The following is a 22,941-nucleotide window of genomic DNA, read 5'->3' as shown; positions in this document are numbered from 1 at the left end:
CATAAAGAAAGAGATAGGGAGAGGGGAGGGAGGGAGTAACCCTTCTAACTCTAGATGTGTTCTTTATTTTGAATTCCAGGCCTTAATTACTTCTTCCTGTCAAATGGGAATATGCCATCACCATTAACAAATATCTACCACCATTAACAACTATATTAAAAACAAATATTAAAAAGTCAACTGCCAGCACCATGACAATGCTTCTCAGCAGCCTGGCCCTGAAGTGGAGGTCACATCACATATCACAGAGCATCACTCACCCAGGGACTGCTGGGCCAGGTATGCCCCCGACACCAGAATGGATCAAGACTAAAGTCATACCTGGTAATGTCTCTGCTAGGCCAACACAGGAATTTGGAGGACCCTAAGGTACCAGCCACAGACTTGTGCCAGCTCAGCACCCAAGGCCAGTCAGTATCTAGTGGTCACTACAACCTCAACTCCGTTTTCTGGGTGCTCATACTAAGGAGGTCCTCTTCACCATGGCCCTGGAGTTGTTTGTCCTCCAAGCCCAGGAGAGTTGCAAGAAAGAAAGACTACAGGTAGGTGGTTGACCTGACCAAGAGCATGTACACAGGCTCAGGGATGTGAGGGCCTCTTAAGAGGCCCTGGGAGGCCTCAGGGGGTCAGCCTCTCCCACAGCCTTTCACTTCATCTCCGAGACCAAAACAGGTACTTCAGATCCTTTGGGTGCAGTTTTGGAGCCATGCCAAGTGTTCAGACACATTTAATCACTGTCAGATCAACGCCACAATCATGAAAGCATTGCTAATTTTCCATATTTGTTTCTGTAAATGATCATGCATTCAAGAGCAGCTAGTGATCCTGCCAGGGGTGTAGCAGAGTGGGTAATGGGGTCCCAGCTCACTTGGTCCTTTCAATCCCAACCAGAATTAAAGCAATGACTTCTTTCAAAAGCAAACAAACAAAAATCCAAGTACTTCATCAGGGTCAAGGTTATGACGACTGAAACTTCCTGGGATACTACAGTGTGCCATCAAGAGCCCTCTCTGAGGAAGGACCTGCTGACCAGCTATTAGGGATGCTGTTGGTGAGCTTCCAAGACTCTGCCCTTTTGAAGGCATCTCCATCCAGTGACTGACATAAATCCAAGGATGAAGAATAGGCAACCCCGACCCAACCAAGACACTGTGCAGACCACTCCACCACATCTCTCAGGGATGTCGGCCGAGTCTCCACTGGTTAAGATCATAGCTAATTTCTCTCTCTGTCCACATCTGCCCCTTGCCCTTCCTGCCACAGGGTGGGAGTGTGGTTCCAAGGGCCTTCCTTAATAAATATCTGTCCACTAAATCCACCTCAGCATATGAAGTCAGGAAGAGATAATAAAACATTTTAAAACTGTTCCCCATAGAACTAGAGAATTCTTGGCATATGTTTTATTTTTTTAATTTGTTGGGCGTTGTATGTATGCATATGTTTTGATCAATGACCCCCCCATTCCCTCCCCTCCAACTCCTCCCTTATACCAACTACCACCATTCCATCCCAACTTTACGTGTTCTCAGGACCCCTGAGGAAGCAAATGAGACTAAGCTCCTGGCAGTAGGAAAAGAACCCAGAGTGATGGGTCTCTTCCACTGCAAGTGGTCTGGAGAGAGCCACGTTGCTTGGAAAGGAGCCTGCTGGCCTGCTGGCCCCCTTCCTTCCCCAGCCATGAAGTGTATTCTCAGCAGCCTGCAAGGGGTGCCCACCCCAGACAGAAGCCTAGGTCCCTTTGGGAAGAAAGGATAGAAGAAATTCAGTACCCAAAAGATCTCCGGGCTCCTGTCTACCAGTGTCTGTCACTGGTGAAAGGCGGGGAGCCTCGTGATCCCCAGGCCCAGCTGACGACGCCCCAAGTTCCACTGAGCTCTCACAGACTCTGCAGAAGAACCCTTCTCTCCAAACCACTAATGAACTCCTCCCAGCTCCAGGTTTAATTAGTTTTCATTGCAATATTAATGATCCCAACAAACCATTTCAACTTTGCTGGTTCACAGCTGGAATTCTTTTATTTGGCATTTGGTCTCTTTATAAGAGAGTCCCAGGCGCCTCCTCCTCTCTGCTTGCCCCAGCGAGGGGGAACAAGATCACATTCGTACTTTGCTTATCCCTTGGCCAGCCCAGGGACAGTAGCTTTAATAATTTCGAAGCTAGGGGCATTAAACACATCACAAACTGCCATACAAATAACATATAATATAACTCTAGGATTTTAATTACAGTGACTAATATATGTACCAACCCTGAAATCTCTGCGGTACCATTAGGCCACACGCGTGGATATTATTGGGAGGCTTAAAATGTGCACAAGGTGTGCCGTTAGTTGATCCAAGGCCTTCCAGGTCTAGAGTTCTCACCTGGGACTTGGAATTCATTTCTTGGGCAGTTTGAACCACCCACCAAAGGCCATGTTTCTTTCATTAGTGGCGATGAAAAATGATTAAACTTTGCCTCTAGCTCAGGTCAGCTTGTGTTGAACATTGAGCATGTCTGGACTGCATGGCAGAGCAGTGAGGTTCCTCTGGCTCTCTTTTTCCTCTGGGGAGAAGAGCAGCAGCATCTAATATGGAACTGTGGCCCTCCTGAAATGCACCAGCCTGGGCTTGATGAAGGTGCTCTGGACTTCCGTGAGAATCCACCCCTTGTTCAGTGCAGTGAGAGTCCACGCGATGTTCAGGGCAGCATTCTTCCAGCCACAGGGGAATGTGGATAGAGATGTTGGATGATGGCTGCCGGGAGCTGAATTAGTCCATTTGGTATTGCTGTAACAATATGTCTGAGGTTGGGTATTTTGTAAAGCAAAGGAGTTTATTCAGCTCACAGTTTAGAACCTGAAAGTCCAAGATGGAGTGACTCCAGGTTTGGGCTCTGGTGGGGGCCCCTCTGGGTACAGTGCAGCATGGCAGAGAAGTAGGAAGAGAAGCAGCAGTATGCAGAAGGGGCAAAGAACAGGGGTGACCTCACTAGTGACAATGGACTCTCATGAAAACTGAGTCACTTCTTGAAACTAGAACCAATCTTTCCAAGAGTGGAGCCCTAAGGCCTAGTGACCGCCTACCAGACCCAGCACTTAAGGATTCTACCACCCTGAGGACCAAGTATCCAGCACAGACACCATATCCAAGCCATAACAACCTCCACTGGGCCTTTCCAGCAAGAAGCCAGGAGTCTCAGCTCAAAGTCTGAAGAGCTTAGAGAGCTGTGGTTTAGCACGGCCAACATCAGCAGCCAGCACCCATGCTGCGGGGTCAGCAGTGAGAAGCTCACAGAGACGGTGTAAGTCCAGAGGTGTGATCAGTAGAAGTAAGTCCCAGCCAGTGTCTGAAAAGGGAGCAGAGCAAGGGAGGCAAACTGGAAGGGGGTGGTTACAGCTCACACTGGGCAGTAGGGCGGACCTCTCCAGAGTCCATTGCCAGCAATTAAAGAGCTTCTTCCACTCTCCCACCAGTAGGAAAGCTTATTGCACAACTCCAATCAGAGCATTGGCATGGCCTCCACAGTAAGACGCCTCCATGCCTGGTGTCCAGGCAGGGACCATGGCCTTGACAAGTCTCCAAGCCAATGTCCCTAGCTTGCCTGATTTACATGCCCCATCCTTGGAGCACACACACTCACTGTGGCCAGAAGGTTATTCCTTAAACAGGACCCTTCCCTGCAGCCACTCGAGACCCACAAGAAGGGGCAACCTGGCTCCAGAAACCATCCTAAGAACTGTTTATCTTGCTTCCCAGATCTTGGAAATGCCCATAGCTCTTGGTAAGCTCCCAGTAACAGGTCAGAAAGTAGAAGAGGATTAAGGGACCTATGTACAAAATGTTATAAAATATTCATAAATAAAATAACATGAAATGTACAAGACCTGCATTATTAAATTATTGTTTTGATAATAAAATTATTAAATCATTTATTTATTTTATGTGTATGGATGTTTTGCTTGCATATATGTCTATGTTCCACGTGCATGCCTGGTGCCTGTGGAGGCCAGAAACAGATGTTTGATTCTGTGGAACTGGAGTTGCAGATAATTCTGAGCCTCCATGTAGGTGCTGGGATTGAACCCGGGCCCTCTAGAAGATCTGCCAGTGCTCTTAACCACAGACATCCAAGGAAAAAGAAACCTATCTGACATCGTGGAAAAACAAGCCAAAGCTGACTAGAGACTTAAATGATGAAAACCATAAACATCCTTAGAATAGGACTAAATCACTCCAATTTAAAGCTAGCACCATCCATACAAAGAAAAAGATGATACCATAAGCAACATCAAAATTAAAAGCTCTCCATAAAGAGCCTGAAAAGAATAAATGGACATGCAGAAAGCATTCATATATGTAAGAAAGAACTTAAAACTAATGCATAAAGAGATTTACTAATATATAAAGAGATTGATACATAAAGAGGTTCCATACTCAGTGAGGAAGCAGGTAACTCAGTCAATGATGGACAGAGGTGCACACGGTCACTTTACCAAGAGAAATGCACCCATAGACCTGCAAATAAGGTCATGAGAAGATATTTGATTTAAGGACCACGAGGGATGTGCAAAGGAAAACCAACTACACACTGTATGAGTGACCAAGATGATGCCGTCTGTAAATGGTGATGGAGAAGATCGGTCCCTCACGTGCTGCCAGGGGGCATAGGAAGTGCTACGGTCGCTTTGAAGTGTCTCCAAAAACTAACTGTCCTCTATGAATATTGATAGAGAGTAGAAACTTATCTGCATACAGAACCCTGTGTACAAGGCAGCCTGATGTGAGGCTTGGGGAGGGTGTGGGTAATATGGAAATTGACCAGTCCCGAAGGGGAGTGACAGGAGAGGCACTGCCGAGCTCTGTGGAGAAGGAAGGTACGAGCTTGACATTCATCTCATTCATTTCTTGAACTCATCTAGGTCCATGCCCGGGGACACCATTATAAAGCACCACTGACAATGTGTGTGTGTGTTTCTATTGCTCAAATCACTGCTGCCTCAGTGTGTGACAGTTAAGTTCCACTTGCTTCAGGGACTGGATCCTCCCACTTCCTGTCTGAGACATTTTCTGGTTCCAGGGCACCTGGCCACACCTGTGGTTTACACTGAGAGCCACTCTTGACCTATAAAAGGGTGGGATCCAGATGATGAACCAGCCTGGGGGCGGGGGGCAACTGTAAATGGTATCACAAGAAGCTATTAGGAGATTTGTGCTAGATATTCCAACATATTCACTATGGGAAATCTCTCTGCCTGCCTTTCATCTTAAACTCTGCCACCCCAGACTTTCTCCCAAATGCACGACTTGTCTCCAGCCTTTATCTTGGGCTCTGATGAAGGTACCCAAGATGATATGCCTCATAAGATTAGCAAGTACTGAGAAGGCTGCCCTGTTCCTTGCTGCCTCGTGCTAGAATGACCCCCCCCCCCTTGAAGCTACAGGTACCAATGTGAGGAAATAATGATGGTGGGAAGGTAAGACCTGGGTGCTAAGCTTGGCCAGGGTGAGTGTAAAATCCAGGTCAGAGATCAAGGACATCAAGTCTGGATGGGAATGACAAGGTGTCACCTCCAAGAGCCAAGGCTAGGTCAGACCATTGTGTGGGTGGCAGGTAGAATAACAGTATCAAGTGGCTTACAGGAACACTTCTCTGGAAGCTGGGATATGACTAGTCTCCTATCGAAGATCTCTGACCAAGCTGACCCACCCCCGAGCCTTAAGTGACTGGCATTAGTCTTAAATGGCTGACCCCTGACATTCAGGGCCCCTGTAGCCCATATAAGAAATACAGGTGGCACTTTGGCATTGAGAGAAAGAGAAGTAGCCGAGGTCATAACAGCTGATTTTGTAAGTGGGGGTATGAGCTGGCCTGAAGGCTTTCAGCTGCTGTCAGCCACTCCAGGCCAGAGGGAACCCCACAAGGATTTGGTAAGGCTATCGCCTTCCTGATCCAACAAGCTGGAAATTCACTTTAGGTGGGAAAGAAACTTCTAAAAACCTCCTAGACCCTGTTGCACAAGCTGAAACACCATGTGGAAAAAATGTAAGTGCTAGCAAACAAACAAAAACAAAAAACACCTAACCCAGGGGCATGAATAGGGACAGGAAAAAATCTATCACATTTCATGAGCAGCACTGAGAGTCTGGATGAAGTCCAAGGTCAGGAATGACCACTAGTTCATCCAGCCATCCTTCTGCCCATTCAGCTGTCTGTTCTTTCATTTGCCCATCAGCCTATCTGTCCACCCATCTGACCATCCACTTGCTTCCATCCATCCATCTACCCACCTATCCATCCATTCATATGACCATCCCTTCATTCAGCAGGCCCTTACAGATTTCCCCATCTATCCATCCATCCATCCATCCATCCATTCATATAACCATTCCTTCATTCAGCAGGCCTTTGCAGACTTCCCCATCCATCCACCCATACATCTGTCCATCCACTCATTTACCCATCCCTTCATTCAGAAGGCCCTTGTAGAGTTCCCCATCTATCCATCCATCCATCCATCCATCCATCCATCCACCCATTTATCCATCTGTTTATATACTCATCCCTTCATTCAGCAGACCCTGGTATAGTTCCCCATCCATCCATCCACCCATCCACCCATCCATCCATCCATCCATCCATCCATCCATCCATCCATCCGTTTATATACTCATCTCACTCAGCAGACCTTTGCAGAGTTCTGGAAGCCCACACAGTTCTGGGCCTTGAAAAACACCCGTGACTGACACATCTTCATCCTCCTGCAACTCATGGCCTCAGAAGGAATGGGATGCTCTACCCAAGACCCATAGATAGTCAAGTGGCCCCATTTGTCCTCTCAGTGCACCCCACACTTGCCTATCGAACAGTAACACAACTGTTTATTCTGGAGCCTACAAACTCCACAACAGGTTAACATACATAGTGCCACCTTAGAACTCTGTGTGGATTAATGCACAGCCACCTAGATAAGTAGGAACTACAGAGCTGAGGAAAAAGACCAGAGAGGTGAGGCAATTTACCTGAGGTCACACAGGAAGCTCAACCTAAATACTTACGCACTTCATCATGACCTTTGTTGTCTAGCAGGAGAGCAGGCTGGGACTCTGTTTACTGGGAAGAAAAGATCTCTGAACCTAGAGTAGTGTCGGGCCACCCAGAGCCTCAGCAATGTGGATATAGGAAGCCAGTCAAGTCTTAAAACCAAGTGCAAGGCTCTTCAGGAGGAGGCACTGTCCACAGGCTGGCATCAAATCAGGGGTAAGTGGAGGGGTGAGAGGCGAGAAGGGAAGAGGAGAGAGGGAGCGGGGACAGAGGAAGGAGGGCTGAAGCTCGTGGTCTGGGGTGCACAGTCTGAAAGAGGAGCAGCGAGGCCCAGGCTGCCGCGGCAGGGCTGACTCTGAGGACCGGACTCGCCCACAGCAGTGCAAAATCATCACATTCAGGCTGGGGAGCTGACTGACCTGGGGCTCCCAGCTGATACAGGGCCCGGGTGAGGCCGCAGGTGGGGAAAGTCAATTCAGATGACTTAAAGGGGGAGGGGAGGATGAGGAAGTGAGACGATGCCATCCGACACGAGGACTGAAGGATGCTGCCCCCACCTGAAGACAGAGCCACTACTTTGTAAGCCTCTCCTGTGTGCAGATGCTGCACACCGCACTGGCCCGGGGACCCAGCCTGGCATCCCCCTCCCCAAGCCCTGCCAGGTGGGTATGCCCCTCGGTTTCTACTGAGAAGGAAACTGAGCCCTTCCAAGTGTCCGCAGGCTACAGTGATGGAGAAGCCAGAGCAAGCTCCAGGCACCATGGGAGGACGCCCGGGTCACCTGCAGTCGGCGAAGCCCAGGACCCGGTGACAGCTGATCGACTTTGTGAGCATCGTGGGGGCAGAGCGCCAGCCTACAAATCACGCCACATCATCAAGAGAGCCGGAGTAGCCGGCAGGCGTCTCTGTGTGGCCGCCGACTCCAGCTGTCTTAACTCAACCGGATCTATTGACGATTCACTAATCCAGCCGATAGCTGGGCAGCTGACCCACCAGCTCCACTGCTGCCCAGCCCAAGGTGACACCCAGCCTCCTCCCCAGCCCTGGGATTAGATGGTGTTAGTCACCATTAAAGCGCTGTCTTCAGAGTCGACACTACCTAGGCGTCCCGGGCCACCCCAGACAACAGGACGGAAGCGCCCTGCACTCTGGGTGGATCTGTATCCGTGCTGGTTTTCTCAGCCTCTCTGGTGTGACTCACCTGTACCAGTGACTGTACCAGCAAATTTCATTTCCGACATGCCGCGGTGAGTTGAATGGTGAACACTGCCCCCTCTCAAAAACACATCCACAACCGAAGGCCCAGACTTGGGGTCTACGGCCTTATTTGGAAAAAGAGTCTCTGCAGACATGATTAAGATCCAGAGATGGAGCCAGGCAGATCTCTGTGAGTTCGAGGCCAGCCTGGGCTACCAAGTGAGTTCCAGGAAAGGCGCAAAGCTACACAGAGAAACCCTGTCTCGAAAAACCAGAAAAACAAAACAAAACAACAACAAAAAGATCCAGAGATGATGCCACCATCCTGGCCAGGCCTAACCCCAGAGGCACATGTGCTTTCATAAGCAGGAGCTAAGGGAGTTTGAGAGAGGCAGAAAGGAAGAGACACCTTGACAGGGAGACAGAGGTTGAAGGGACAGTGGGAAAGCCAGAACGGGGATAGGTAAGGAGGAGTCCTTGCATGGAGTCATGTGACCTTGCTTGATTTCTGGCTTCCACCCTCCATAATGCAGGAAAATACCTTTGCACTGGGACATGTGGTCATTTACAGCAGCCACGGGTGGCTGTCACACATGGCTGGCAGTGTCTGACCCAGGGTGAGCTGCTGTCTGCAGGAGGGCCTGCAGGAGCTGGCTGGGTCCCGCTCTGTCCGTCCTTGGCTGGGCAGGGAATCCTGACATTGCATCTGCCAGGGTGTGGAGCCCAGGGCAGGAGCAGGATGAGAAATGGGTCTATTTATAAACAAATGGAGCCCGAGGGAGGGCACGGGGGTCAAGAAAGGGCTTCACCAAGGTCAGAGGCCTAGTCCCAGGGGACAGGGGACTACGCAGGGAAGAGCCATGCAGGGGTGGAGTCATGGTATTCTGTGCCTCTCAGAGTGCTGGGCCATGGTCCCTTTCTGAACAAGAATGCCCAGCCTGCTTCCAAGTCATATCTGGTGTTGGGCGAAGGGCAGGCTCCGCTGGGCTGGGTGTGAGCAGATTCCTTCCTGCTGTCTCATTGCCTCTCTGAGACAGGAAGCAAGAGTACCCCGGAGGAGGACACCCCTCTACGCCCCGTCTGTGGGCCCTTGTGCCTACCCTGCTTCTGCCATTCTGAAGGAGTCATCATCATGGTGAGTGGACCACTGTGCTCTTAGGGTTGAGGGATTTAGTGACAGTGACGGTGTTCAGTTTGAGGCCATCATGCCAGGGACCTGGTGCCAGGCAGCCCTGCCCATCCCTGGGCAGACGTGGGGCTCCAGGATTCCTGACCGCCAGCTGCAGCTGTTCTCCACAGCACTGGCAGTCTCTGATCAGCAAGGAGTCCTGGGTTGGCTTCCAGTGAGAGCCTTCTATCCTGGAAGCAATTCTCCCTGCAGCAGCTCAGGTAGCGGGGATCGTGGCACAGTCTTACCTGCTCAGATTCAGGGATGATGGAGTTAATTAATGAATCTCAAATTCTAACTCACTCCACTTCTTGGCTGTGTTACTCAGAGCAAGTCACTCAGTCTCTCTGAGTCTAGTTTCCTTGTCTGCAAAATGAGGCTAACGGGCTGACTTCACTGATGGGGTGTTAGATAGGACTGCAAGTGTAACCAAGGCTCTGATGTCATTAGAGGACATCTTTGGACAATTTTTTTTTTCTGTTTAATTTTTCTCACCAAGAAAGCGTGCTAGGGCTGCTGAGATCCACTCCGCTGGGCCCTCAGCGACACAAAGTGTGTCTTTGGGGCTGGCCTCTGTGGGTGGAGGAGGTGGGTAGGGGCACTCAGACGCCTGAAGCTCCTCCTCATGACTCTGGACCCCACCCTAGCTGGTCATAGTCAAAAGACCTGAATTCTGGACAGGAAACCACATTACACCTTCGACTCTCCGTGGCCACAACCTCTCCCGCAGAAGTTCCTGTGGAAGCAGACACAGGGTGTGTGTGTGTGTGGTAGGGATCACCTATGGGCAGGACCTGCCTCTGTCACAGGGAGACATGGGGTCCTGCTTCCAGCCTCTTGCATAGTCTTGGACAGGACCAAGAGCCATGATATCATCAGACACCCACTGCAATACTGAGCCAGCAACAAGTCCCTTCCTAATATACACACAAACAGGCACAGAGAGAGAGAGAGAGAGAGAGAGAGAGAGAGAGAGAGAGAGAGAGAGAGAGAGAGCCATGTGTCCATGTGCTCCTCCACGCCACAACCCCAGACAAAACATCCCAGAGTGAACCTATGGGAGGGGTTGAGTGTGGTTGCCATTACACATTGTGTGGGACTGAGTAGGGTAGCCTTTGCCTATGGGGAGGGGCTGAGTGGAATAGCCTGTGAATACTGGGAGAGGTTGAATGGGATAGCCTGTGCACATTAGGAGGGGCTGAGAGAGAAAGTCTGTGTGGCCGGTTCTGTCTTTCACTGCTGTGTCCAGTACCTGAGTGTGTGACTGGGGCCATGCAAGCTAGGTAAGATGTGAAGGGTCTGCTGCTCAAGCTAACCGTGAAATGTTGCCTAAGTGCTACTCAGCATGGGATAAAACATCCCTGTTGGGGACCGATTCCGGACAGTGGTGTCCTTACTTTATCAAACCTTACAAAGGCAGGAAGTTCCTGGCCTAACCTCGGGCTGTACAACTTCCTGGAGTACCTGCTAATCAGCCAGCTGCAGGGGCCTGGGACCAAAGTGACCTCACCCTCTCTTAGGAATTTTCCATTCTTCTCTCAGTGCTTCCCCTGTTCCCCCTCCCTGCCTGAAGCCCTGTTTATAAGCTTCAACACCCAGTCAATAAACGGAGACCTCGACGCAACTCAGACTGACTTTGTCTTCCTTTACGCGCCTGGTCTCCTTTCTCTCTCGCCCCCATTGATCTTTCAGGAGGTGCCTCCTCGGGTCTCATCAAATAACCTGGCCCGCGGGACCGGGCACATCCCATGGAGGATCATGGAATCTTGCCACCAAGGAGGTGTTGGAATAGACATGGCACTGGTCAGAAAGAAAGAATACCCAGTCTGAGCCCCACCCACGCTTCTCACTCTGTAGCTCAACAGTGAGAGGACCTCTACACAGAGACAAATTCTTAGGCCCTACTCTGAGTCAACCTATCATCAACTCCAAATCAAAACTCCATGTTGACAAGCCTCTCTTCCTCACAACGGATGCTGTTCCAGGTGAAAGCCCTGCCTGTCTGCCACCATCACACTGGTCCTGATGCTGGTCCTGATGCTGTTCCAGGTGAAAGCCTGCCTGTCTGTCACCATCACACTGGTCCTGATGCTGGTCCTGATGCTGTTCCAGGTGAAAGCCTGCCTGTCTGTCACCATCACACTGGTCCTGATGCTGGTCCTGATGCTGTTCCAGGTGAAAGCTCTGCCTGTCTGCCACCATCACACTGGTCCTGATGCTGGTCCTGATGCTGTTCCAGGTGAAAGCTCTGCCTGTCTGTCACCATCACACTGGTCCTGATGCTGGTCCTGATGCTGTTCCAGGTGAAAGCTCTGCCTGTCTGCCACCATCACACTGGTCCTGATGCTGTTCCTGATGCTGTTCCAGGTGAAAGCCCTGCCTGTCTGCCACCATCACACTGGTCCTGATGCTGTTCCTGATGCTGTTCCAGGTGAAAGCCCTGCCTGTCTGCCACCATCACACTGGTCCTGATGCTGTTCCTGATGCTGTTCCAGGTGAAAGCCCTGCCTGTCTGCCACCATCACACTGGTCCTGATGCTGTTCCTGATGCTGTTCCTGATGCTGGTCCTGATGCTGGTCCTGATGCTGGTCCTGATGCTGGTCCTGATGCTGGTCCTGATGCTGTTCCAGGTGAAAGCTCTGCCTGTCTGCCACCATCACACTGGTCCTGATGCTGTTCCTGATGCTGTTCCAGGTGAAAGCCCTGCCTGTCTGCCACCATCACACTGGTCCTGATGCTGTTCCAGGTGAAAGCCCTGCCTGTCTGCCACCATCACACCTGGCCCTAAAGGCAACACTCTGTCATCTCTGAACTGAGCCATCAGGTACTGAAAGCAGGATCCTGCAGTGCTGCTCTCAAGGAGACAAAGCTTGGAGTCAGGTCTCAGTGTCACCCATCCGGCCTCCATATTCCTGACTCTGCCACTGATACTGTAGGATTTGAACCTGGACCCTGATGCAGATGCACACAGCCATGAAACACAGTGAGCTGAGAATCACCGGGGGAACTGTGAGGGAAACCCCAGCCCTACAGTCAGACCTTCCCACATCCCCCTCCAGGAGAGGCAGCAACTCTCCTCCTGAGCTCCTCAGCTCTGCAGAGCAGCAGACAGAGCACTGTCACTCCCGGAAGTGGAGCCGTCAGGACGCACAGAGCCATTGTCTCTCTGGCACCCTGTATCTCTCAGAAGCTCTGGTCTCAGTGGGAGATCATGTACTGTAAGGGCCATGGGGGTGGCACCCATGGACCACGGTGGGTGAGGAAGCGGGCAACCCTCCTTCAGAGCTCAGGGACTTTCTCTAGCCAAGAGAAGCCTGAAGCAGGCAGGGCAAAGGCTGGGGGAGGTGGGTAAAGGACAGGATGGCGGGAGTGAGAGAGGCTGGCATTATCAGCAGCCTATTAGAACCAAATCGGCTGGTAGAGTGTGAGAACTGCAGGACCAGCCTCCAATGGTGAGTAGGCCTAGAAGAACAGGCAGGAGAGAACCAGTGCCCTCCACCAGTGTGATGAAGCCAATCATGAACCAGTGACGCCCATGAATGTATAAGATGTTTGGACAAGTTAGATATCCTAAGGCCAGATGCCTGGTTGGGCTTCACCACCTACATCCTTTTGAACTTGATCAAAAGACCCACTCTCCTGGTTGATATGGGCCACATTGTGGCCAAAGGATGTACCCCAGTTCTGCACCGTGATCCTGGGTGAGCACTTGTGTGGGCAAGGGAATGGGCAGATGTCATTGTATCCAGTAACTCCCAATTATCGGGGGCATGGGGTGTGGTCCACCTAAATCCTAAGTCTAGTGACAATGACCTTCCAAAAGACACATCGAGGAGGGAAAGACTGGCAAGAAGCCACATGCAGATAGGCATCCACGTGGTGTGAGTCTGGATCCTTCCTGCCTGAGAGCTTCGGGGGAACACAGCCCTGCTGACCGTTTGACTTCAGACCTCTGGCCTCCGGCGTTGTGAGGGAATAGACTGCTGTTGCTTCAAGTCCCCTAGCTTTGGCAATTGCTATAGCAGCCACCAAAGCCTCATACAAATAGATTCAGAGCTGCCTGTTAGGATTCCAGGGGAGGGTTTTGTGGGGGTTTTGTGTGTTTTGTTTTGTTTTTTTGTTTTTACATCTTTGTAAGAAGAAGGGCGTATAGATGCTTCCATGGAATCTGGAATGCATGCTACACAGCAGAGAAGCGGATAATCATCAGCAATGGAGGACCAAACATTTCTCACCTTCCTTGCTATTTTTTCTGTTTCCAAGTTCTTCTCAATGAGTATGTTACTTTTATTATGAGGGCGGAAAAAAGAGCTGTTCTTAAAAATGATATCTTCCCGTGGTTGTCACAAGTGTAGAAGCCGAAGAAGCCCCATTTCTTCCCATATGGCATCTCCATCCTCACAGCACCCCAGACCCCTGGTGAGGTCTTGCTGTCCTCCCATGTCATAGGTGAATCGGAGGGTTCCATGTGGCAGCTAGCTCATTGGAGGACAGGCCTGGAAATGGAGAACAGCCTGTCTGTCCTGGAGCCCAGAGGAGGAGGCCACATCCTCCAACCAGCAGACAGGCTTCTCTGCAGATGCCACCACCACCCTCCTCCTCCTCCCTGACCACGCCCAGTGCCTGGCTGTGTCCTTCAAGTCAGATGGTGGGTAAATGTCTCAAGTGCCCTCCAGGCAGAGATAAATATCAGACAGCAGGATCCTGGAATTCGGTTTCCGATTTTCAAATGGAATGAAGGATAAATCATTTCTGCTGACTGTCTTTACCTGGCTGCAGGAAATGATGCATCACCATTTTTTAAAAGAAAATTAAGCCTTTAATTCCATGACATGTGTAATAAAATGGTGCTTCAGCTCTCTGCGCTGAATATATGGCCCATCGTGTCCTAATTTACTATTCTGACACTACCTAAAATGTTCTGAAGTTATTAATGTGGCAATATATTCAAGCACAAAACCCAGCCTTCGTACGCTGTTGAAGCACTTAATTAACACAATGGATGGCTGTGTGGGAGCAGAACGGGGTAACAGCAAGAGGTGCTGGGTATGTTCTAGTGCTGCCATTGATGCTGGGGTCAGCTGGAGCCTGAGTTTCTGATTCTGGAATGCGGAGATGATGTCACCTAATGGACTGGGCTGTCCTTCTCAGGCCCAAGGCATCATCATTTCTCTTTCTCCATGAAGAACACCTTTGTGCCATTTCCTTATTCTGACAAGGAATGCTATGGATGCTTACACACACAGAGATGCTTAGCACATGCACAAGCACACACACATACCCACACATATACATACACACAATCATGGAGCAGTTCATCCCAAGGCTCTGAGCTGTCGTGTATAATGTGTTTTGGAGTCTAGGCCTTTATGGCCACAGACCTGATCTGATGATCCATACAAAGGCACTAGGTCCAATGTCATCATAAGACAAGGGCTGGGGGCCAGGGGATTCTAGACCCATGCTGCTTATATGCAGCTTTCTCTTCCCCTACTTGTTTATAACATCAACTAGTATGGCCAGAGCCAATATCAACTGACCTCACAACCCTTCTGCCCCTTAGCAATGGGAACATCCACTGCATAGGTACATACCTCTGGATGTATCCATGTGATCCTTTGGAGTGGCAGCCCTTCTCTTCTGCCAAACCATCTGAATGAACTCACAAGGTCAATGGCTCCAGCTCAGCCCCTAGACAAGGCAAAATCCAATCTCATCCTATTCAAGGGCCAAGGAATTGGAATAGTTGATTTATCTTTTAGAAGACTCATGTAGGAATTTGAAAACATGCATATGTTATATTCTTAGCAATAGGTGTGAGCAAGGTTCCTGCTAGTGACCCAAGTCAGTGGCCTGAGAAGATAAAAGCCACTGCTGAGACTAACTTTCTGAAGGAGACATGTTGCCTAAGTCGTTAGCCAAACAACATTAAGCAAATTCTGTAGCTCACAGTAGCACCTCCCTCACAGGGGTGCTGTGGTTATTCAAATTCCCCCATAGACTCAGACTCACACCTGACACATAGACACAGTCACTATGTGTTAGCTGTGGACTATCCCCACGCGTTACACAGTGGCTTCCAGAGTTTATCCAGAACTTGAGTGACTTCCCATGTTCCACACAGTGAGTGTCAGGCATGACAAGGCTCACACACACCTTTACATCCTTGTCTCTCACATTCAAGCCTCAGCAAGTGGCTTGAATGACTAAGAAGGACAATTCTACTCCCCTTCCTATGTCTCTTTCTCACCCAGCTTCTCAATAGCTGCCTTGCCCTGCTTTTAGAGTTTTCCATTCAATGGCTAGAGAGAGAGAGAGAGAGAGTGTGTTAATGCACAGTAGGCTATATAGACCCTTGTTTAAACCCACCATCTGCTTCCTGTGAAAGTGAATAAATGCCTTGGCCTTCAAGACTCCAGGAGATCTGGTCCTATCTGCCCCCAGCTCCCCTTTCAAATTCATTTTAGACCCTAAGTGTAAGTCTCATTCAATCAAGGACTCTGACTGTCTCCTTTGCAGCCTGTGGTAGTTAGAAAACAAACACTTTTTAGAAATAAAGAAACAATCCACAATAGGATCCCTGCAAACTATACGTATACCCCATGCACCACTGAACATCAGGAAAATGTGCTAACAACAGTACATCACTTTAATTAACCTTTTATCAACCCCTGCACAAAGCCTGTGAGCAAGTAGAAACTAGAAGGGGAAGTAGTTGGTACAAGCCAGGCTTCATTTCTAAGAACCAAATGACCCCAGAAAGACCATTGCATTTAGCTGCACAGGCTCCAGACTGCATAAATCCAGGAGCATCCTTAATACAGAAGAACACTATCAAGATTTTAGGTGGGGGGTGCAGAAGGCCTGGCTCCCCAGCCTGCTCCATCTCGGTGAGCCCCCACTAAGCCTCCTTCCTGGGTCCTACCCAGACTCAGCTGTGTTTCTGCACCTTCAACAGGTTTCTTTCTTATGATGCCCAAACCAGTAACCAGAAAGCATAACTTGAGCATTACATGAGGATGGAATGCAGACTGGAAGAGGAGATGCTTGGATGCCATCAAGCACAGCTTTGAGCCCTGCTGTTCATCAGCTGTGTGTCCTTGAACCACCGTTTTGTAGAGTCTTAAGCTTCCAGCATCTAGAGACCCTAGAACATTTGGCCTTCATTTAACTGGATATCCGCATGGATGACTGATAAGGAGACCCTTAAGCAGGCCCCTGTGTGTGAATTCTCCCTGCAGGAGGCTCTCCACTTCCAGCACAGCCTGGCTTCCCTTCCTTTACCATGGTGGGAAGCCTAAGATAACCATTGGTCCTTCCTGCATGTGAGGCCAAAGAGGTTTAGTGGCTGCCTGCCCATGATCCTATACCGGTGTGTGGGAGTGGGGAAGTGGACAGACAGACAGCATCCTAGGCCCTACTGACAAATCCTGCAGCTCCCGCTTGCTAGGCAGGGCTACTGTCTGAGGCTGGCAGGGGCAGAAGAGCCAATGGCTCAGATCTCCAGGCCAGTGCTCATCTCGGTCTCACCTGCCTTCATGGGGTCTAAGGGGATAGGACCCCGAAGAACAAATCCCCACCCCATGACTGCGTTGAGCTGTTAAGCCCAAGGCTGCCATGACACTAAGACCAAAACCTGGGGACGGTGCTGCTGACAGGCCTGCTGACAGCCCGGCTGGGAGGACAGCTATATTTAGCACACGCTTGACCTAAGATGCTATCTACCAGGCACAGCGAGGGGGACAGAGGGAGCGGAGAAGAGGCCCCCGTGCACCCACGGGGCCCCAGCCATGGAGCCTCAATTAGCTACTCAGGCAAGTGTCGGCTTTCCAAACACAATTTTGTTTGCAGTGTTAGGGAGGCCTGATGACTTGCCAGGAGGCCTGATAGAAGTCACTGAGCAGAGTGACCTTGTTAGGAGTAGAAGCTAAAAGCAGCTGGCTCTGTTTGCAGCGGGAGGAATTTCGTGAGGCGGGTTGATCAATGTGCTGGCTCCAGTTCACAAAATCAGTTTCCTGGGAGATCGTAGTGGGGGAGGGGCAAGTGACTGAGTTCTTCGGGAGGAAATTAAGATCCACCCATCAGCTGGGCAGTGGTGGCACACACCTTTAATCCCAGCACTCCGGAGGCAGAGGAAGGTGGATCTTTGTGAGTCTGAGACCAGCCTGGTCTACAGAGTGAGTTCCAGGACAGCCAGGCTGTTACACAGAGAAACCTTGTCTCAGGGAAAAAAAAAGTATACCAATCTTTCAAGTGGTGATTCTGGGTTCATCCCCCATTCTACAAGCAAAGGTACAGAGGTGTTTTGTGGAAGTTTCACCAAGGGCCTCTGCAATACTTGTGCTGCAGACATTAATATCTCCCACTTCTGGAGGTAACCCAAGAAAACCAAGGCTGGAGTAGGGGCCTAGTTTCCCAGAAGCAATCTTAACCTCTGCTCTTTGAAGTGCCTGAAATTGGCCTGAGACTGGCCCCTGTCAGCACCCTTCCAGAAGCTACTGAAAGCACCGTTAGAGCCTGATTAAAAAGAGGTGTGGCTTCCAGTCTGCATCTCATGAGCTCATCCCAAAGACAAGGAGTCATGAGTAGCTCACTCTGGACACTCCTGCCAGAAAGAGACCAATGGCTTGGCCTCCCCTGCATGTGGCAATCCTAGACAAGGCCAGGGAAGGATGGGTTGAGATGCCCTGAGACAAACAGGATTGCCATTGGGGCTCAAGGCCTTACTGCATTAATTAGCTCTTCACTGCCGTGACTAAATATCTGAGAAAAGCACCTTAAAGGAGAAAGGATTTGTTCTGGCTAATAGTGTAAATGGAGGCAGAGTTTTTCTGTCCCTATTGCCTGGTCCCAAATAAACACACAGAAGCTTATATTAACTACAAAATGCTCGGCCAATAGCTCAGGCTTATTGCTAACTAGCTTTTACTTTTAAATTAACCCACTTCTATTAATCTGTGTATTGCCACGCAGCCCATGGCTTTACCGGTCCACTGGCATCTTGCTTCTTGGGTGGCTCCCTCAAGTCTTTCTCAACTCGGCTCCTCTTCATCCCAGTCCTCAGTATGATTGTCCTGTATAACTTTATCCTGCCTTGCTATAGGACAATCAGCTTTATTATTAACGGATGAGAGTAATATTCACAGCACAATGTCTTCAGAGAATTGAGTCTACAGTCACTTGGACAAGCCAGTTGACAATCAAGTAGCATGTGGGAGCATGGGTAGATTTCACTTATCAGGCTGAAAAGATGACTTAGTTGATAAAGTGCTTGCTGTCAAGCATGAGGACCCAAGTTCGATCCCCAACACATACATAAAAAGCCATGGGCGGGCGGAGGAGGTTCATCTATATTTCCAGTGTGGGGGAGGCAGAAACGGGTGGATCTCTAGAGCTCACTGGCCAGCCAGCTTAGGCAATTGGTGAGCTCCAGGTTCAGTGAGAGACTCTGACGATTGATTGATAGATAGATAGATAGATAGATAGATAGATAGATAGATAGATAAATTAAATAAATAGGGTATAGAGTGACTGAGGAAGATACCTGATGGCCTCTGGCCCCCACATACATACACATACACCCACAGGCATACACACAAAAAATAATTTTATTTATCTTTTTCTAAGTAGGTTGTATTTTTAGAGTAGTTATAGGCTTGTAGGAAAATGGAGTGGAAGGTTTAGAGCTGCCCTATATATACCTGCCCCACACATACACAACCTCCCAACTTCAACATCCCAGAGTGAGAGGTTCCCCACTTTCTTCCCCCTCCCCAAAGTTGTCTACAATGAGAAAAATACATTTTATCAGAGATGAAAGAATAAATGGAAAGAGAGAGGCAAGGGAGAGAGAGACAGGTAACAAGGGCTCCTTGGCCCAGAGTAAGAACCCAAGCAGGCTCTTGATCCTTTAGGTATGCTTTCAGTTTCTCCTAATGTTCATCCGTTTAAGTGTGTAAACTCATTTGCCTGTCTGCTATACAGGAGAGACCATTTCAATGCTTTCTCAACACCCAACCCTAGCTCACCCCACAGGAAGAATGCTTCCTGTCTCCCTGCTTTGGCAGTTACGGTCATAAAACGGCCTGCCCCACATAGCTGTGCTGCTGAGGGAAAATACCAGAATTGGAGTCTCCCTTATACACATCAGATAATGTAAGAAGAGGCTTCTCCATTCAGGGCCTCAGTTTCCCCAGGCATCGAATGATGAGGTGGGATGGACTGTCTAGACCTATCCACAATGCTGTTCTATGAATAGATAATAAGCCCCCAACGTCAAAACACTTCCATAATATATATTCAAGGGTTCATTTTATACTTCATGACATCTATAATAAAATCCACAACTAATTCAAGGTAAGAATTAGTTCAAATAGTTCAAGTGGATTAGTGCCTCCATAAAAGTCAAAATGTCTTATCTTTTTAGTGTGACACTGCGAAGTCTGTCCCACAAATGTATCACATCTCACACACACACACACACACACACACACACACACACACACACTTATACACTTTCACCCCTCCTATCTTCAAACACATACATGCACATACTCTCAGCCACACACTCTCACATACCTGTGCTCTCCAATCCACCCCAGCACTATAGGTATACATGGGCAGTGTCCAGGAACGGGATCACTCTTCAGACCTTGAAGAGAGAACCACGAAGCTTAGGTCTGAACTAACAGGAAATAACATTCAGAGAGAAAGGCAATCAGCTCTGACTTGGGGTTTTAAATGGACTGTGGAGGGCCAGGGGTAGCAGTGTACGCAATCACAACTCTTGGTCGGTGGAACAGGAGGATCAAGAGTTCAGTATCATCCTTGGCTACACAGGAAGCTTGAAACCAGCCAGTCTCTATCTCAAAAACTAATCATAGAACACTGTCTAGTCAGCTTGAATAGTGGCATATTCACTTGATGCAAAAAGACTCCATTTCCGGTCACTGAAACCGCTTGCCTAAACTTAAATAGGCAATATCTAACAACAGCAACAACAACCAAAAGAGCCTTGTTCAGGGAATACATCACTCTCCAACACGGGCTGATTTCCCCTGAATCACCTGCGTACTGGTTGGGAAGATAAGGACTTCACAGTGACTGTCTTAGTCTATGCAAAGGGGCCACATTAACATCATGATGCCCACTTTACAGATGAGTCCAGACCAAGGGTGGAGAACAAGTTTCACCACACCCATGAGCAAGGAAGAGTGTAAGCTGGAACTGGAAAGCAAACGTAGGCCTTTCTCTTCTCTGCCTGCCTCTCAGTGGATACTGGTCAGTGCCACTGTAACGGAGATTGGAAGGGGAATGGTAGAGGTAGCTAATCATCCCAAAAATCGCCACTCTGTGTCTGTCTGTGGTGCCAGTCCAGTTACTTGCTCTATTCAAGAGATCTCCTATGTACTCTGGACTGACCCAGCATTTCTACAGCAATAGCTATTAAAATTGTTCTCCAGGGTGTGACCTGGCCTTTGTGGCTTTTTTCCTGCTCCAAATAAAACTAAGGTCACCAGCAGTCCATTTTTTCATGGACATCATTCTCACAGATGTCCTTGGTGCTGGTGACATCAGGTCTATATCTGACTTGCCTCCTTGTGCAAGTCCTTTGCCTTAAAGGCTTCTTCCTCTGTATCATCACTGAGAACTCTGCACCCCAGTGGGTGGAGCTTTCTTGGGGATGCGGTATCTTTAGATGGGGGTTGTCTATGTGTCTGCATGAAATTTTTTCATCACTTGCATCCCTAGCTCTCCACATGCCTTCCAGCAAAGTCAGAAACAGGGTCAAGACCCTTTGAGTATCCTCAACCTCAAACCTCTGTCTACACAGAGTGTGTTCATTGGAAAGGAGGTCTTGGAAGTGTTCCATCTGGACTTGACTTCCAGTTCTGTCCCTCATTTGCTCTCTAGCTTTAGTAGGTCATAGTGTTCTAGACCTCAGTTTCCCCATCAATACACCATGAGGGTCGAAGGGGATAATGTATGAAAATAGCTTAGTTCAGCCCGGTTACTATAGGACAGTCCTGCAGAGCTTATTGAAGCAGGAGGTCTCTGGCACACAGAGCCTGAGAACCTGCATTTCCAGCCTGCTCCAAGCCCCTATAGAAAACTGGTCGAGTGTACACAGTGCCCTGTGCTGAGAGGCAGCCTTCTTGTAGTGCAGGACAGTGGCAGCCAGCCACCCAGGGGAAGCCACCCAAACATCCCCACTTCACCCAGGTAGTGTTTCCTGACCCCAGATAAGCACCAGCTCCAGTCCTTGCTTAAAAACAAACTGGAGCAGATGATTAGGCCTCTCTCCAGACACAGGCAACTGGGCATCCCAAGGGAGCTAGCTGGTAATCCTCATGGTGATGGGCCTCTGGGGTAGAGCACTCATCAGCCAGGCAAAGGAACACTGCAGGCCCACATCTCATTCTCTTGGCAACAACTGTGCACGGAAGGAAGCAGCCCATGCCCTTTCCATGTAGGAATGTGGCTAAGGAGCCACAGCAGGGTTTCCCTGAGGAAGAGGACTCCTGTATCCTGTGAATGAAGACCTCCTGAGGCTGGAAGCAAGACTTCTCTGGAATGTCTGTGGTGGAATCCGGGGAAAGTATCTATGAAACAGGCAGCCCTCTGGTGGACTTCCTAGGGGGACCTCACTGCCAGCTCAGGAGAAACTGCCCAAAGCAAGGCTTGTTCACAGGATCCCACCCAGAAGAAACCAGGAACATACATACATCAGACTCACCTGGGAGGCTTCATAACTCCCCTGCCTGCGGCTGAGCATTAGCCCTCACCCATTACCCAGAAACACAAGGATGAACACAATATCTGCAGGGGTCCAGTGCTCCACAATCACTGTGTGCACACTGGCTAAGAAGCCAGGCCCCACACCAAAAGGAAGGACTCACATCCCAGGTCACCTGATGTCTCCCATCAGCACAGAGCAAGGCAAGCCATATTTCCACAGGAACTCTCACTTTAAATGAAACTATTAAGTCATGTTCGGCTGCGTCTTTAAAACCTGTTTTGGAAAAGATGCTCAGCCCCACTAATGATTAGGAAGACGCAAAACAAAACCACAGTGAGATACCACCTCACACCCATTAGGATGGCCGCAGCCAAACAAAGGAAAAGGAAAGTGGAAAATAACAGAGAAGGGGAACAAAGGCCCCCGTGCAGTGTTGGCGGAGTGGAAAGTGGAGCCATGTCTACGGAAAGTAGTTATGCAGTACCTCAAAAAGTGAAACATAGAATTAACATAGCAACATTATTCCCAGCAGCCCAAAGGTATCCCGTCCACAGAGGAGCGGATGAACAGGATATGGTAGGCACAGGCAATGGCGCACTCTTCTACTTGTAAGTGGAGGGAAATTCGGCACATCCTGTGATGTAACACATCTTAAGGACATTATGTAAGTGAAATACACTAGACACAAGAAGACATTGTATCATCACACTTACAGAAGGAAAGAAAACAAAACAACAAAACAAAATGGGAGTCAGATCCATAAAGAAAGGAAGAAGAATAGAAGTTTCCCAGATACTGGGCAGGAAGTGAAGG

This window comes from Peromyscus eremicus, chromosome 9 (assembly GCF_949786415.1).
Source record: "Peromyscus eremicus chromosome 9, PerEre_H2_v1, whole genome shotgun sequence".
Classification (NCBI taxonomy): Eukaryota; Metazoa; Chordata; class Mammalia; order Rodentia; family Cricetidae; genus Peromyscus; species Peromyscus eremicus.
This window is presented reverse-complemented; position numbering follows the sequence as displayed.